Below are 15,379 nucleotides of genomic sequence, written 5' to 3'. Positions count from 1 at the left end.
ATAAAGGAGACCCTGTTCCCCTTTCTCTGAAGGGACAACAGGGTATAATGGATCTCCTGGACTATCGGGTGCACAGGTGCAAAGACCGATAAAGATTTTAGGGCGCTCAACGAGTCGGTGCAGATGAGGAAAGAGCCATTGCTTTCTTTTATTTCTCCTAGGGCCGTCCTTATGGCTGACAGCTCGGCTGTAAAAATGCTGCAAGAAGTGTGCAGTTTTTTCCTCACGACTCCATGGTAGTGGGACACGACTGCATAGGCACACGCAGATTCTGACTTTGACCCGTCGGTGTAGACTGGGACAAAGTCAGAAAGTGAGCTGAGGACGGCACTGAAGAGCTGCTGGTATTCGGAATTGGTCGTTTTGGCTTTGCGGCGTGCACTGGCAATGAGTTTAATATCCGGCATTGGTGTTAACCAAGGCGGATACTTAGCATAGGAGACGGGGCATATTTGAGGAAATGTAAAATTTACCTCATTAATAAAATCATTAAAACGAACGGCAAAGGGTCTAGTTGCCCTTCTCCGCCTGTTAAATAAGTCTAAAAACCGTTGGTTAAAAACTATGTTAAAACAAGGGTGGATTGTCTCTGATAAAATTTTACAGGCATAGTTGCCCATTAAAATCATCCTGCGGGTTTCCAACGGAGGCTCCCCTGCGTCTGCAAGTAGGCTTGGGACTGGGCTTGTTCTAAATGCCCCGGTGGCCAACCGTATCCCAGCATTGTGGACACATGTGAGTGGTCTCAAGTAAGACTCTCGTCCTGAGGAATACACTATGGAACCATAGTCCAGTTTGGATCGCACCAAGCCTCTGTACAATAAAAGCATTGTGGTGCGGTCTGCTCCCCAAGTGGAGTGAGTTAAAAACTTTAAAACGTTGAGGGTTTGGCGACACCTCTCGCGTAACACGCGGATATGCTCCCGCCAGTTCAGCTTTTGGTCCAGGATCATGCCGAGAAAGCGGACGGACTCCACAAATGGAAGAATCCTACCCAACAGGGTTAGGGTCGGGGTAACGTGGTAACCGCGAAGACGGTGAAAGTGAACGCATTTCGTTTTCTCCATGGAGAAACGAAATCCGTTCTTTCGCGACCACTCTCCCAGTTTGTTTAGAGTCACCTGGGCTTGCCTGGAAGCGTTTGGCAGTCGTGTCGACCGGCAAAATATGGCTAGGTCGTCCACATAGAGCGATGCCATCACCGGGGCATTGATGCATTCCACCACGTCGTTGATGGCGATGGCAAATAACGTCACGCTCAGTACTGAACCCTGGGGTACCCCGTTCTCCTGTGTAAAAGATCGGGATAAGTGCTTCCCAGTCCTTACTTTAAAAAGGCGGTTAGTTAAAAAATTCCTGATAAATAGGGCCATGTTGCCTCTAAATCCCCACTTGTGGAGCGTGTTGAGGATTCTCCATCGCCACACACTATCATAGGCCTTCTCCAGGTCGAAGAAGACTGCTATGACGTGTTGACGGTGGAGAAAGGCTTCCTGGATGAAGTTCTCAGTGCACACCAGATGGTCTGTCGTGGACCTGCCACGCCGAAAGCCGCACTGAGCGTCGGAGAGCAGGTGTCGACTCTCCAAGCACCACATGAGACGTCGGTTTACCATCCGTTCCATCACCTTGCACAGGCAGCTGGTGAGAGATATGGGACGGTAGTTGTTCGGGTCATTTTGGTCCTTGCCCTGTTTTGGGATTGGTATCACGATGGACTCTCGCCAGGCATTTGGAAAACTGCCCTCGTTCCAAAGTTGGTTGAGGGTATTTAGGACCTCCCCAATCGCAGTTTCCGGAATGTTCCGGAGAAATGCGTTGTGGATCTCGTCCGCCCCTGGCGAGGTGTAATGGGAGTCTTCGATGGCGGATTTAAGCTCCCAGGACGTGAAAGGCTCATTGTAATATTCGCTTGTAGGACCTGCACCAAAATTGAGAGGGACTCTCTCGCATCGCCTCTTCAGGTTCGCAAAGTCCGCGGCATAGCCCTCGTCACTGCTATTGGCCGCGAACTGACTGGCAAATATGTTGCTTATTTCGGCAGGTGAATTAACCACCCGGCCAGCAACAAGCAATGGCGAGATGACAAATGAGCCCTTGGACCCGGAGATTTTCTTCACTTTGTCCCATACCTGACCAAGTGGCGTGCGATGGTTGATGGTAGAGACGTATTCTATCCAGGAAGCCCTCTTGGCCTCCTTCACGGCCCTTCGAGCTCGCGCTCTCAGACGGCGGTACGATGCCAGATTAGTTGCCGTGGGATATTTTCTAAAAATACTCAATGCTTTTTTCCTCGCCCGAATCGCCCGGTCGCATTCCCCGTTCCACCAAGGGACAGGAGCTCGGTTAATGTTCCCGGACGTACGAGGGATACTTATGGTAGCTGCCGCCAACAGCGTTGAACTTAGTTTATCGACGTTGTGCAACGCGTCAAAACTTGCGTCGTGTTTATATGTAAACGTGCGCTTGAAAAGTGGCCAGTCCGCACGGTTAATACGCCACTTTTCCGGAGGTTTTGAAATGGTGGGCGAAGAGTCTTCTTTAACGAGTAGAAGAGGAAAATGGTCACTCCCACAGAGATCGTTGTGGGTGGACATTTTCAGCTTTGGGGCTAGACTTCTCGAGCATAGACAAAGATCTATTGCTGATAATTCCCCATTGAAGCTGTTAAAGCGGGTTTTTTCGCCGCTATTTAATAAAAACAGGTTAAAATCCTCAATAAAGTTGGATAAAATTCGACCTCTCCTATTGCTTTGGGTTTCTGGACCTCCCCAGAGAGGATCATGGGCATTAAAATCTCCCATCAAAATGAGCGGCTGAGGAAGCTGGTGGACAAGGGCTTCAAGGTTCAGGCGGGTCACCGGTGCACCCTCAGGCAGATACACGTTGCATAACGTCATCCTCTCAGGGGTGTGCACCGTGACAGCGACGGCCTGGAATGGAGAGTTCAGTTGGACTCGCGAGGTGTAAAGGGCCTCACGGGCCGCAACTGCTACTCCCCCTTGGGCTCGTTGGCCACTTAGGTCATCCGTTCTAAAAACAGTGAACCCCTTCAGAATACCCTTATCTTCAGCCTTAAAATGGGTCTCTTGGAGACAAATACAAGGGGGTTTAAAATCTTGGATTAAAATGGCCAGCTCCTCCTTGTGCCGATAAAAGCCATTGCAGTTCCACTGCAGAATGGAACACATTTAAAGTATTAAATTAAAATAAATAAATAAATAAATATATAAATAAATAAGATGACTAAAAAGGGAGATGACCAACTCTATTGAGGTTATCGCTTGAAGCGATGTTTCCTCTTCCACTCGTTTGCGAAGACCTCAGTATCAGAGATACTCTGGTCCTCTTCAATTACCTCCGGCTTCTTTGGCTTCACTGGAGGCGGCGGGGAAGGTGTATTCTCACGCCCTTTTGGCGTGTTCCCCTTGGTGGTTTTTAGTGGGCTCTTCTTTGAAGGGCCAACAGGAGTAGGTGGCTCCTTGTCCACCTTACTCTTTCCATCCTTCACCCTTTTGGGTTTAGGCACTTGCGTGTTTTCAATTGGGGATTCTTTCGGTATCTCCGTCTGCGTGGCGATGGTACACTTTACACATTGCGTGGTTGCAACGGAAGCAAAGGACCGGGAGAAAGTTGGAGCGATTAGCGCCCTGTATTTTCTCCTCGCTTCCGCATATGGGATTTTTTCAAGGGTTTTAATCTCCATGACTTTCCTCTCTTCTTTCATCTTCGGGCAATCACGAGAGTACACTGGGTGTGTACCCTCGCAATTGACACAAAGAGGTTCCGAAGAGCACTCTTTATCCTCGTGCGCGTCTTTGCCACAGCGCGGGCAGGTGGCCTTACCCTCGCAGCGCGACGCGACATGGCCGAACCGTTGGCATTTGAAACAACGCACGGGATTTGGGATGAATGGCCTCACTGGTACCGATTCATAGCCCACAAACACCTTGTCGGGTAGTCTATCACGCGCAAACGTCAAGATCACGGAGCTGCTGTTTACGTTTTCTCCGTTGCGCCTTGTGGTGAGTCGACGACAATCAGTCACTCCCTGAGAGAACATTTCTCTCTTGATTTCTTCGATGTCCACGTATAGGAGGTCGTAGTGACTGATGACTCCCCGACAGGTGTTAAGAGTGCGGTGCACCTCCACCTTAATCGGAATGTCATGGAGCATTCCCATAGCAAGCAGTTTTTCGCTTTGTGTATCGTTCAGGGTCTCTATAAGAAGTGTACCATCCCGGAGCTTCTTCACGCTCTTTGGGTCCCCAGGCACAATCTGTGACAAAACTCTGCGAATTAAGAAAGGAGAAACCTTTTTCAAGGTTTCACCTTCCTTTATGCACGACATAATTAAATAGCGCTTACATGCGCCAATGCACTTTTCTCCCCCGCCGGTGTCCGGACGGGATCTTTTTAGTGGTGGAAAGGGTTTTTCCTCCATAATAATAAGTGATTCGTCCCTCGGCCTCCCCACCCGCCACGGAGCCACACATTTGGGACGCCACTCCGCCAAACCGGAGCGGTCGCCAGGGCTAACTCGAGGGATATAGCGCTCCAGGAGTGGTTGTCTGTTTCGGGGTGGATCTTCGGTGCAAGGGCCCACCAAAACCCTTACATCTCCGACCTCCCTACGCAGACCCCCACAACCTTGGCACTCGCCACCGGAGCGAAAACGCGACGGAAGCCGATTGACCGGGAGTGGCTAGCTCCCGGCCTCCCGTTTACGCGAAATCCGGGGCCGAAGAGGGATATCGCTCTCCGGTCCATGCAGGGCATCCGAAACCCTACTGGGAACCAGAAAGATCACCCTCCAGGATCCCCTTCTCTCCCTTACGGGTCTCCAGGCACGGCAAACACCTGGGCGGATCGCAGGCCAGATGGTATGGCCGCTCACAGACAGTGGATCCACAGCACTGTCCGGACGCATCCCTTGCTGGCTTGGGGTTTGTTTTCGGGGTTTTCTCCCCGCCCTTTTAGTCGCCTCTTACGACAAGCAGGGATACTGCGGGAGTATTCTCTATCCCCCTACCCGCGGGGGGGCATTGCACCGGTTCGTTGGGTTTGCGGAATATAGAAACCGTGACGCGTAAGCCCGCGAGGGATTGGATTTGAAGGAAAGCTTCCGTGTCGACGGAGCTTTCGCAAGCTATATGGCAAGTAGTAGTGGGATAACGGGTGACTTCTTTAATTTTGTGGGACCTTTCAATGTCCGACGGGCGGGTTGAAAAAATGCGGCGAGCGAATATCACCGGGAAGCCTAGAGATTGCAAGTGCGTCGTTATTTCAGATTCCTCGATTGCCGGAAGGATGCCCTTGATCGCGAATTCCCGCCGACGATTGCACGGGAGTTGGTATGTTTCGTAAGGAACATTCAGTTCCTTAAGGATTACAGAGACTTTATTGTAATCGTCAATGGTGCTACATTTTAGTACCGCGTAATTATTACTCGTGGAATGGGCGATCGGGGGAAACTGGCAAGCGCGCGTGATGCGCACGATCATCTCCGACCATTGTTTTGTATCGGCGATACGGAAAGGGAGGATTTTTCCTTTATTCCCGCTCGAAGCGGGAACAGAAGCGGACATCGGCCATGGTTGCGGCCTTGGAGGACGACTATCGGGTAAATTAGCGGTAATGGGCACCATTGACTGTAAGTAATGTGTATTGGTTTGAAATCGCTACCGGAGCAATTGGAAGCGCAGATAAAGCGCCTGCGGCAATATGTCGCCAGCACTTCGAGGACACCACCTGAAAATTCTCCTCGGAAGAAATATTTGCTGGGATAACCTCTGTTGAAATGCCAGGGGACGCGCTACGCTAACACAGATTGTCAGGCACAGGTCGCGCATTTGAATTCAAATTGGAATGACCGGCAAGGAGGGAATCATTGTCCGCTTCTTGTACGGAGCTCGTTTCCATGGGCTCGGCCGGGCCCGGTGCGGAAGCCGAGTGGCAGGTGTCAGGGATGGATGTCGTGATGGATGTGGCTGAATGCAAGTCCTTGGGTGCAGTAGAAGGAGCTGAGGCGGTCGGTGGTCGGAATGTATCCAGTATTGAGTCCTTTTTGCTCACTGAAAGGGCCGCAAGCACCTGGCACAAGCCGTCCGCTGTCAGCGGGATGGCGTCCGTGGCCGGAAAGGCAAATTCACTTTGATTAATATTAGCCGAAACTTGCTAAGGCAACCGGCGTTAATGTAGTGCGAAGATTACCACGCAAACCAAGATTTATTGAAATGTCATTTGAACCACATGGATGTCGAAGTGGTCCAGCACCGTGGTGAAGAGGAGAAGAACTTTAAATATGCATTATCTTTTACTTAACACATTGGAGATCTCATTCTTGACAATGGAAAGGGAAGGGAGAAAGGGGCGGGAGGGTAGAAGGGGGTTTGCTTGGCCGAGCAGTTGGGCAGGGCAAGTGCCAGGGCAGCTCCGGGAAGGCAAGCAACTGACCCAGGCGGGTGGGGTCATTGCTTGGTGGCATCTGCCAGATCAAAGGACCTGCCGGGCTGCATGATGAACCTTAAAGGGCATGTTCGTCCCAAACGTGCAAAAACCAAAATAGCAGGATGGAGTGCTCAAAAAACACATCCATCTCCTTTGAAAGATCAATGGGTTACATTTATTACGACCGCCAAAGCCAAAGCATAAGTAGTGTACCTTTTCTACTCCTTCGGAATTAGGTTCCACTGGAGCCATGGAGTGCATTTCAGTTAGTTTTAGCAGAAGGGGCATAATATATGTTTATGATTATTTCTAATATATATATATATTTATTTTTTAATAATTGTTTTTGATTTTTATTGCAAAAAATTTGTGCTATTATTTTTTTATTTCTATGCATAATTTTATTATTATTTTTTTTCATTTTTTTAAATTTTTTAATTAATTGTTTTTTTTCTGGTTAAACTTAGGTGCAGGGTTGGAAGGTGAAGGAAAAATTGGGTAGAGGATATGCTTAGGATGGGGTTTCAACAATGTGAGTTTAGAGACTGATCAGGTAGGGTCAGGTGGAGTAAGATGGGGGAGGTTAGGAAAGCCTGGACCGGTCTGTTTCGTTTTTGTTGATGCCACAACCTTGTAGGGATATTCTTTGGTGGAAAGGAAATGAATGTTTTGTTTAGGATGGGATGAAGGCGGGTGGTTTGTGGAAATTTGGGTGTTTTCTTTTTAAGGGGTATGTAGAGGCTTAGGATATTGAGATGGCCTATTGAGTGTGGACAGAAATACCTGTGTTCAAGTGTGGGTGATTTAAGCGGGAGTTGAGTGTGTTTAAGTGTAGATCTTATGCTAATAGCAACTCCACCTAGCGGGTTTGCATTGTTTGTATTGTCGCGATCTAGTCTGTACATTGTTTAACTGGGAATGTGGAGGTTGTGCTTTAGTGTGAGCTTTGTTCTGGAAAGTGTGATTATGTCCAGTGCATGTTTTTTGATGCGCAGATGTAACTCCATAAGTTTGGAGCAAGCCCTGTTGCAGTTCCAAGAGAGCACGGAAAGGTGAAATATTTTACATGTTTGTGGAGCTGCCATTATTCTTTATAAAAGGGGTAAGGGAGGATAGAAAGGATAATAATAAAATGGGCTTCTCAGAGGCAGGTGCACTACATACTTGGGACAGAAAGCAGGCTAACTTCTAAATTAGCGCTGGCCAGTTGGGGATAGAGGAAGATAGGTCTGAGTGTAAGCTTGGGAGAGTGGGCGAGCTGCAGATAACAGGTTAAGAGAGCAGAGGAGGATATGGGTTGAGAAGAGTTTGAGCAGGTTTCAATATTGAAGGTACCAATTCCAGATAGGGGCTTGACAGAAGTATCTTGAAAGACAGGGAGAGGGGGAATAGCAGGAATCATGAGGATACTAGGGTCAAAGTGAGCAATTGATGGAGGAGGAATAAGAGAAATATCTGGAGATGGTGAACAGATAGATGGGATGATTGGATAAGTAGTTGAGGGTGGAGGGGGAATAGGTATATCAGTTAGAATTGGAAATTCACTTTGCGGGAAGAATGGATTGAACTGTGCTTTTTGAGCAGCTGCTCTTTTGTCCCAAAAGTTTTCAGGGAGAGGGGCGGGAGGGAACAGAGGAGCTGAGGAAGTGTCCAGTAAGGGTTGGCCTAGTTTTTGGGCTTTGGCTGTTAAAAAGGCTGGGCAGCCTCGGTAGGTTGCGGCGTGCGAGCTGCCACAGTTACAACAGTAACTAGGGCTATCAGCGGGGAGAGGGCATTTGGACTTCAGGTGGTTCTGACTGCATTTCCTACAGCAAACAGGCAGACAACAGTAGTTTCAGGCATGGCAAAATCGCTGGCATTGGACAAATTGAGCAGGATCCATGGGCGGGATGAATACCTCAACCTTCATATGAATACTGCAATACATTATAAGTTCTAGCAGGTCGTTCTCACAGCAAGGGTCTTCTAAAGGAACTTTTATGTTGGTAAAAGAAGTGGATTGGTGAAAGTCAGACTGGATTTTCAATAAACCTCTTAAAGTGAAGCTGGCTTTGTCCAAGTCTTTTGCAACTTGATTGGTTGGGGTAAACAGTTGGATGCCTTTGATCAGGAAAGCATGCCTTCTTTCAGCAGGAGTTGGGTTACTGAAGTAGGGTAGTTGATTGGAATCCAGGAATGCATGAATTTTCCAGTGATCATTAGGGCATTTGGGGAGGATATGGATATAGGAGTTGCTATACGATATTTTGGGTTGGTAACTGGTGAGGCGGGAAAGTTGAAGGATATATTTCTGGAAGGATTGGGAAGCAGAGAGTCAAATAGGGGGAAGGTTATTAGTGGGACAAGAGTCAATAGGTAAAGCAGAATCAGTAGGTGTGGTTGGAGTGGGGAGGGATGAAAATTTGTTTTTCCGGGTGATCGTTGTCCACCCTTCTTCCTCAGCCACCATCAAGGACTCAGCATCAATGGCTGTGAAGCTGCCAATGCGCACATTTGGTTTCTCAGGTACAGAAGATGGTTGAATGACTACTAGTTGGGAGTGGTGGTGTCAATAAGAGCAGGTATTACCTTACTAAGAGTTTTAGCCATTCTTTAAGGTTTAGCTTCCTTATTTTTTGTTGGTTCTGCTTGATGAAGTCTTTTAGCCAGTCTGTTAACAATTTGTGGCATAGTGTGCTGGTCGGCTGAGATAAGGCTTCCTGGGCAGATTCTTCCCCAGAGGATGGGGATTGGATGGAGTTAGGTGAGTAGGATATATTGCCTCATGATGGCTAACCTAATTAACGGCCCTAGTTTCCTCCAAACCAAACCGATGTAGTACTGCGCTTTGAACATCTCATTACCATTTCCAGCTGTTGCTGATAAGCGGTGATTTGATATGGGTGTTGATAGGGCATTTTACAGAAAAAGGATGCTTAATTTGTTGGGCATTGTACATAGTTTTGGACATTTATGCTTGAAGTGTGAATTTCTGTCGTAAGACCATAGGTTTTCCAGTAAGGGGTTTTGTGTGTTGGGCAGTGATTTTGATAAGGAGGAAGCAATTGATTGGAGGTAGGTACTGATGGGTGGTAGCTGCAGATCTTTGTGAAGGGAATCATTGCGAATGAACCAGGGGGCTTTAAGTATATGACGAATGGTTTTGTTTTGAAATATGCAAATTTGGTTTATATTGGTTGCAGAGATAGCTCCCCATGCTGGGCCATATGTCAGGATTGGTTGAATCATGGATTTGTACAGAATCATTCTTGTGCTCAGTTTAAGGGGACTATTGTGGTTAAGTAGGGAGAACAGTGAAGCTCGAATTTGCCTTGTTGATGATGTACTTTGTATGTTCTTGCCAGGTTAGTTTGCGGTCAAGAATGACTCCTAAGAATTTGGCAGAGGTTTTACTGGGGATGCGGGCATTACCATAAAAAGGGCAGTAGAGCAGGTTTTTTCCATTTTCGTGCAAAGTTGACATGTTTGCATTTGTCTGGATGGAACTGAGTTTCCATGAATCCATCTACTCCTCCACCAAGTCCAGGTGTTCTTGGACATTGTCTGCTGCAGTGTTGGGGCAGAAAGACTGGGATGCTATGGTGGTATTGTTGGCGTATAGATAGGATTGGGTTTTAGGATGAGAAGGGAAATTGTTTATATAAAGGTTGAACAGGGTTGGGGATAAAACAGCACCCTGGGGGATGCCAGCAAGGATTTTCTCGGGTTAAGAGTTGTGTGAATTAACAGAGACAAAGAAGGTTCTGTTTGAGAGGAATGATGCTATAATTATTACTAGTGAGAAGGAGATATGGGTCTGGGAGAGTTTATACAAGAGTCCTTCTTTCCAGACACAGTCAAAGGCCCGTTTAATGTCTAGGAAGGCGACCTGGGTGCGTTTTTAAATGTTGAACCTGAATGTAATTTGTTTGACAAGTCAGGATTTGGTGGGTAGTGGATGTCTTTCTCCTGAAGCCTGTTTGTTCTGGCCGCAGGATCTTTAGCGCGGTGAGTTCCTTTTCGAGGCGGTAGTGGATGATACGCTCCAGGACCTTTCTCATGCAGGGGAGGAGGCTGCTGGGTTTGTGATTGCTGGGGTCTTTGGGATCTTTACTGGGTCTAGGTATCAGTATAACTTTTGCGCTCTTCCAGGCGGCGGGGAAATAGCAGAGGGAAAGGCATGAGTTCTGGATAGACAGTAGGTGCTTGATGAAGGGTTTGGGTAGGTTTTTAAGGTGGTTGTAGGAGATGCAGTCAGGGCCAGGAGCAGATTTGGCTTTGCAGTTGTTTATGATGGCCTTTAGGTTGGACAGTGTAGCCGGTGAGATACTGGGAGGGGAGTTAGTGCAATAGATTTGATGTTCTATGTTATGAAGGAGTCAAGGTGGGATGGGTTTGGGTTACGGAAGACCAATTCCAGGATGTCAGCAAAGATTTCATACTTTTCTTGGTCAGAATAGGTTATTTGACCATTATGGAGCAGAGGAGCTGGAGGCGTGGTTCTTTTATGGAGTGAGCGGGCAAGCGGCCATACCAAGTTGTCCTCATGGGACAGGGAGCTAATCTTTTTGTCCCAGAAGGATTGCTTCTCCTTACTGAGGGAGAAGGTGATGAGGTTACTAAGAGCCCTGTATCTGCGGCCATCAATGGGGTGATGGGTTTGCAGCCATAGCTTCCTGGCTTGGTTTTTCCTCCACATGAGGTTTAATATCTCCTCCAGCAGTTAGACCAGTGAGATTTGCTGGATCTTGGAAGAGTAGAGAGGAGTTATCAATTGACGTAAGGGTCGAGGTAAACTGTTTAATGGCTAAGTTCATTTCATCTTTGTTGTTGAGGTTCAAGTGTTCCAGAGGAGTGATGCAGCAGGTCGAGTGAAACTATTTCCAGTTGACTTTAGTGGTTTGTAAAGTGGGGATTGTGGGGTTCAGAGGATCAGTGAAGGTAAGTAGACAGTGGTCATTGTTCACATTTTTTATGTGAAAATTGGGGAGTTAAGGACTAGGTCAAGGATGTCAGAGGCTATGTGGTTTGGGGCAAAGTGGGTAGAGGATGCTAGAGCCAGTATGGCATAATTGGCTGAAATTTGGAGATGGCGCAAAAAGATGCTGCAACTAGAGTTGCATTTGCAACCCCAGGTCATTTGTTCAGGTTTGTTGCATTAATGTCACCTTCTAGTATTGCCCTGGGAGTGGGGATGTTTGATTGCATCAAGGTCTTCCTTGGGATATTTGCTGCTATATGGCAGGAAATAAGGAGACCAGATATTTAAATTTCTTTCTCTAGTCTTAAGGGTGATGCCGACAAGTTCAAGTTTGATCCTTAGGCTTCCGCGCCATCTATCTGATGAATCCATGCTGGTTTCCGGGAATTACCATCGCGTAGGTTAGTCGGTTGACAACTGTTTCGCCCCCAGTCCTGGAGGCATCTTCAGGTCAAAGTGATGTGCGTTGCGTATTTGCCGCTGTATATAGGAGACGCTGGCTGGCCGGGAGCTCTCTGATTTGCTCTTTCTTGACGGCGAGTGGGAATCACCCTTTTCCAAGTGGAGGTCAGGGTGTAGCCGTCCTCACGGTTGAAATTGTATGGATTTTTTATTATTTCCACCGCTTCTCTGATGAGTCGCGGAAAATATCGCCTTTTTCTTGCCAGCACTCTAGTCTGGTCGTCGAACTTTATAGTGTCCAGGTTCCGACCACGCATGTTCGGCAATTGCCGAAAGTCGGAACTGTTTCTTATCTGTGGCTCTTTGGTGCTCCTTGGTCCTGCATCTGATGGACCTCCCTGTTTGACCGATATATGACTTCCCACACGTGCACTTTATCTCATATACACCTTCGTGCATGAGATCGGGGATTTTGTCCTTTGGCTTTGATATTATGTCGCTGATTTCTCTGGCTGTGGAGAACCTAGTGGTTACGTTGTGTTTCCGTAGTAGCTTGCTTATCTTCTCAGCCGTTCCGGTGACATAGGGGATGGTAGCATATGCCGCTGGTTTTTCTTTTCCAGGTTTCTCCTGGTTCTGTTCCTACGCCCGAATCCCCTCTTTCGTCAACTCCATTTCCTTTGTGACGATCCTTTTTCGGACCATGTATTCTGGGTATCCATTTTTCCCCAAGGCGAAGGAGTTGCTATCCTGATTAAACGTGATATCCCTCATTCCCTCCTTGACGTCCCCATCCTCTCCTGCATGGAAGCTCTCGGAATTCAAGTACATACAACGCAGGGTAACCTGAATATATTCACCATTTACCAACTCGTCCGCCGGTCGCGTAAATTGAATAAAAATGACCTAAATCTATTGACGTTACATCACAGGTCGGGCCTGTACATAGGAGTTTGGAATTCTCATAGCAGACATTGGAATTGTTCCTCGACCTCCCGAAACGGGCGCATTTTGCATGCGTTCGCATCGAACCTACCCTCGTCCTTTCTCGCTCCCATGGAGCCAACACGAGTAGGGGGAAAATGTTTGTCCTGGCGCAGGTTTGACCTTGACATTCCAACCCGGAACTATCGGTCGCAGAGAAAAACAAATGACGTCACGTGAAAGAGGGGGGCATTTGTCCTTCACAGGCAATATAATTGCATCACGTCAACCCAACCCACGCAGGAAAAATCATCCTGGCGCAAGTTTCACCTTGAAACTCAAACCCGGATACATCAACAACTATCGGTCGCAGAGAAAAACAAATAACTTCACGTGAAAGAGGGGGGAGGGAGCATTTTTCCTTCATATGCAATCTAGTTGTACGACGTCAACACAACCCATGCAGGAAAAATCATGACCCAAGGCCATCGCCTCTTATATCTCCAGAACTATCGATTGTAGAGTACGACAAACGGTGCCAAGTGAAAAGGGAGGCAATTATACTTCAGATAAATGCCTTAAAGTGTCCCCTTTAAATTGAAAAATATATAGATTTCATCAATTATCTCGTTTATTTCCTATCAAATACCCTAGTGCTGCAAATTCCAATTGGCAGATAAAAACATAGGACACAGGCCATCACCTCTGTCCTATCGATAACCATCCCAGCATCCGGTATAGGACCCGCCTTCTAGAAAATCCAAGATGGCGTGTTTCAGGAACGGCTTCTCGTATCTACTACCCTAGTGCTGCCATATCCCATTGGCAGTTACCAAGATCTTAACAAGTGAGGTTGCAACGTGACTCCTCCCACTTATGTATATAACTAACCTCTTCCGAAAAGAAGCTCATTCTCCGTCAACATGAGCGTGAAAATTGACTTTTTATGTGCTCGCTTGGGTGACGCATATCTGCGCATGGAGCGAATAGAAGATGAGGATGCGTACTCAATATACATCCCGAGAGAAAGAATTGAAAATACCGATTTTATGCTATCAGTTTCTTTCCTAACTACGTACTACTGTGTGTTCCGACACCAGAACCGTGAGTTTGATGTCGTCGGGCAAAAAGTGAAATTTTCCGGCTTTCAAGATGGAAGTGGGAGAGTCGTGAGATTCAACATCACCCAGGCATCTGACATCTCCGATCCTGAGAAGCGTCTAAAGGCCGAGGAGCAGCTTCCCTTCATTTGGCTGGACGTGTACGAAGCACATCGCCCGCAATCGAGAGTAAATGGAGGATATGTTCTAGAACGTCGAGGAAGAACTGAGTTTGACGGTGGATCGAAATTTGTTAGCAAAGGAGATCGCGTGGAAGTTGACGGAGTGAAGCCAGTTTGCTACACGGACCATAAAGAATCGAAAGTGCGATACTGTACCACGGACCATATCCGAGGCACCCGTCTGAGAGTGATCAAATTTGTACTCAAATTTGAAGATGAAATGTTTGTATATTAAAGTAAATAAAAGTTTATTATTGAACATTGTTTTTTATTACTCATTTTATGGGATATAAGGTTAGAAATAAAACACGGATACGGGTTTTACATAATTTATTAAAGCATACATACATTATTTTACTGGTTTTCATTACAACAATAATAATTTTTACATTTTTTATTTACAAATTTTATTTTGAATACACCATTCAGCCAACTTGAAACAGTTTTTTCTTGCACATTGTGTGGTATTCTGGTGTGCAGGTAATAAGCATCCCTCATGTGTAGTTAATTTCTTGAGCGAGGGACAGCCGTACAGTTCGAGATTAGCAACACAAATTCCCTCGGGAAGAAGACCGTTTAAGAAAGATGCCTTTTGTACACCCTTGGTATATAAATATTTATATGGCCTCGTATAATTGGATAATACACTCTCCAAATCAGAATAATCCACGTCTCCAGAATATTCCGTCAAGCCGTGATAATTGTTACGCAGCCAAGTCGCCTCTTTAGTATAAAGAATTCTCGCCGGCGATTTAAATAGCCACGTATTACAACATTTGTTCTGGACAGCGATGATTGCCAATTCCTTGACAATAAATTTTCCATCGCTGGTCATAAATCCTTGAAATTCGATAATGGCACTCATCGCGATGTATGTCCAACTTACAAGGTTTTTACACCCAATGCCAGGGGTTGAACTTACATCAAGACCTTTGAACTTACAGAACTTTCATTCGTGCCAGAGGTTAAAAAGTCTTACATTCACATACAGGAAGCCAAATACTTTTAGTCATCAGCCGAATCATACGCAATGAGTACCTTCTCCAATTCAAGCCTCTGTATATCACAATTTGCAATATTATTTGCTAATTTATTCGCGAGAAACTGTTTTATTTTTTGACGACTATCCAAAAGCCTCTGGAGAAATAGATTTATCAGTTTGAAGAGTTGTATTAGAGCCCCCCACTCATCACCATTCAAGTTGACGGTGTTTTTCGTTAAATTGCTTTTCAAAACCAAATGTCTCTTCCCAAAGTAATTTGCATATGCCAAGCAGGGTGACGTTAACACACCTTTTTCTCCCCTATAAAAGTACACGTTTACAGTCTCTATCGAATTCGAGATGCTTTCCCATTCACTTT

Source organism: Hetaerina americana, unplaced genomic scaffold (assembly GCF_022747635.1).
Source record: "Hetaerina americana unplaced genomic scaffold, ioHetAmer1.1.p SCAF_75, whole genome shotgun sequence".
NCBI lineage: Eukaryota > Metazoa > Arthropoda > Insecta > Odonata > Calopterygidae > Hetaerina > Hetaerina americana.
This window is presented reverse-complemented; position numbering follows the sequence as displayed.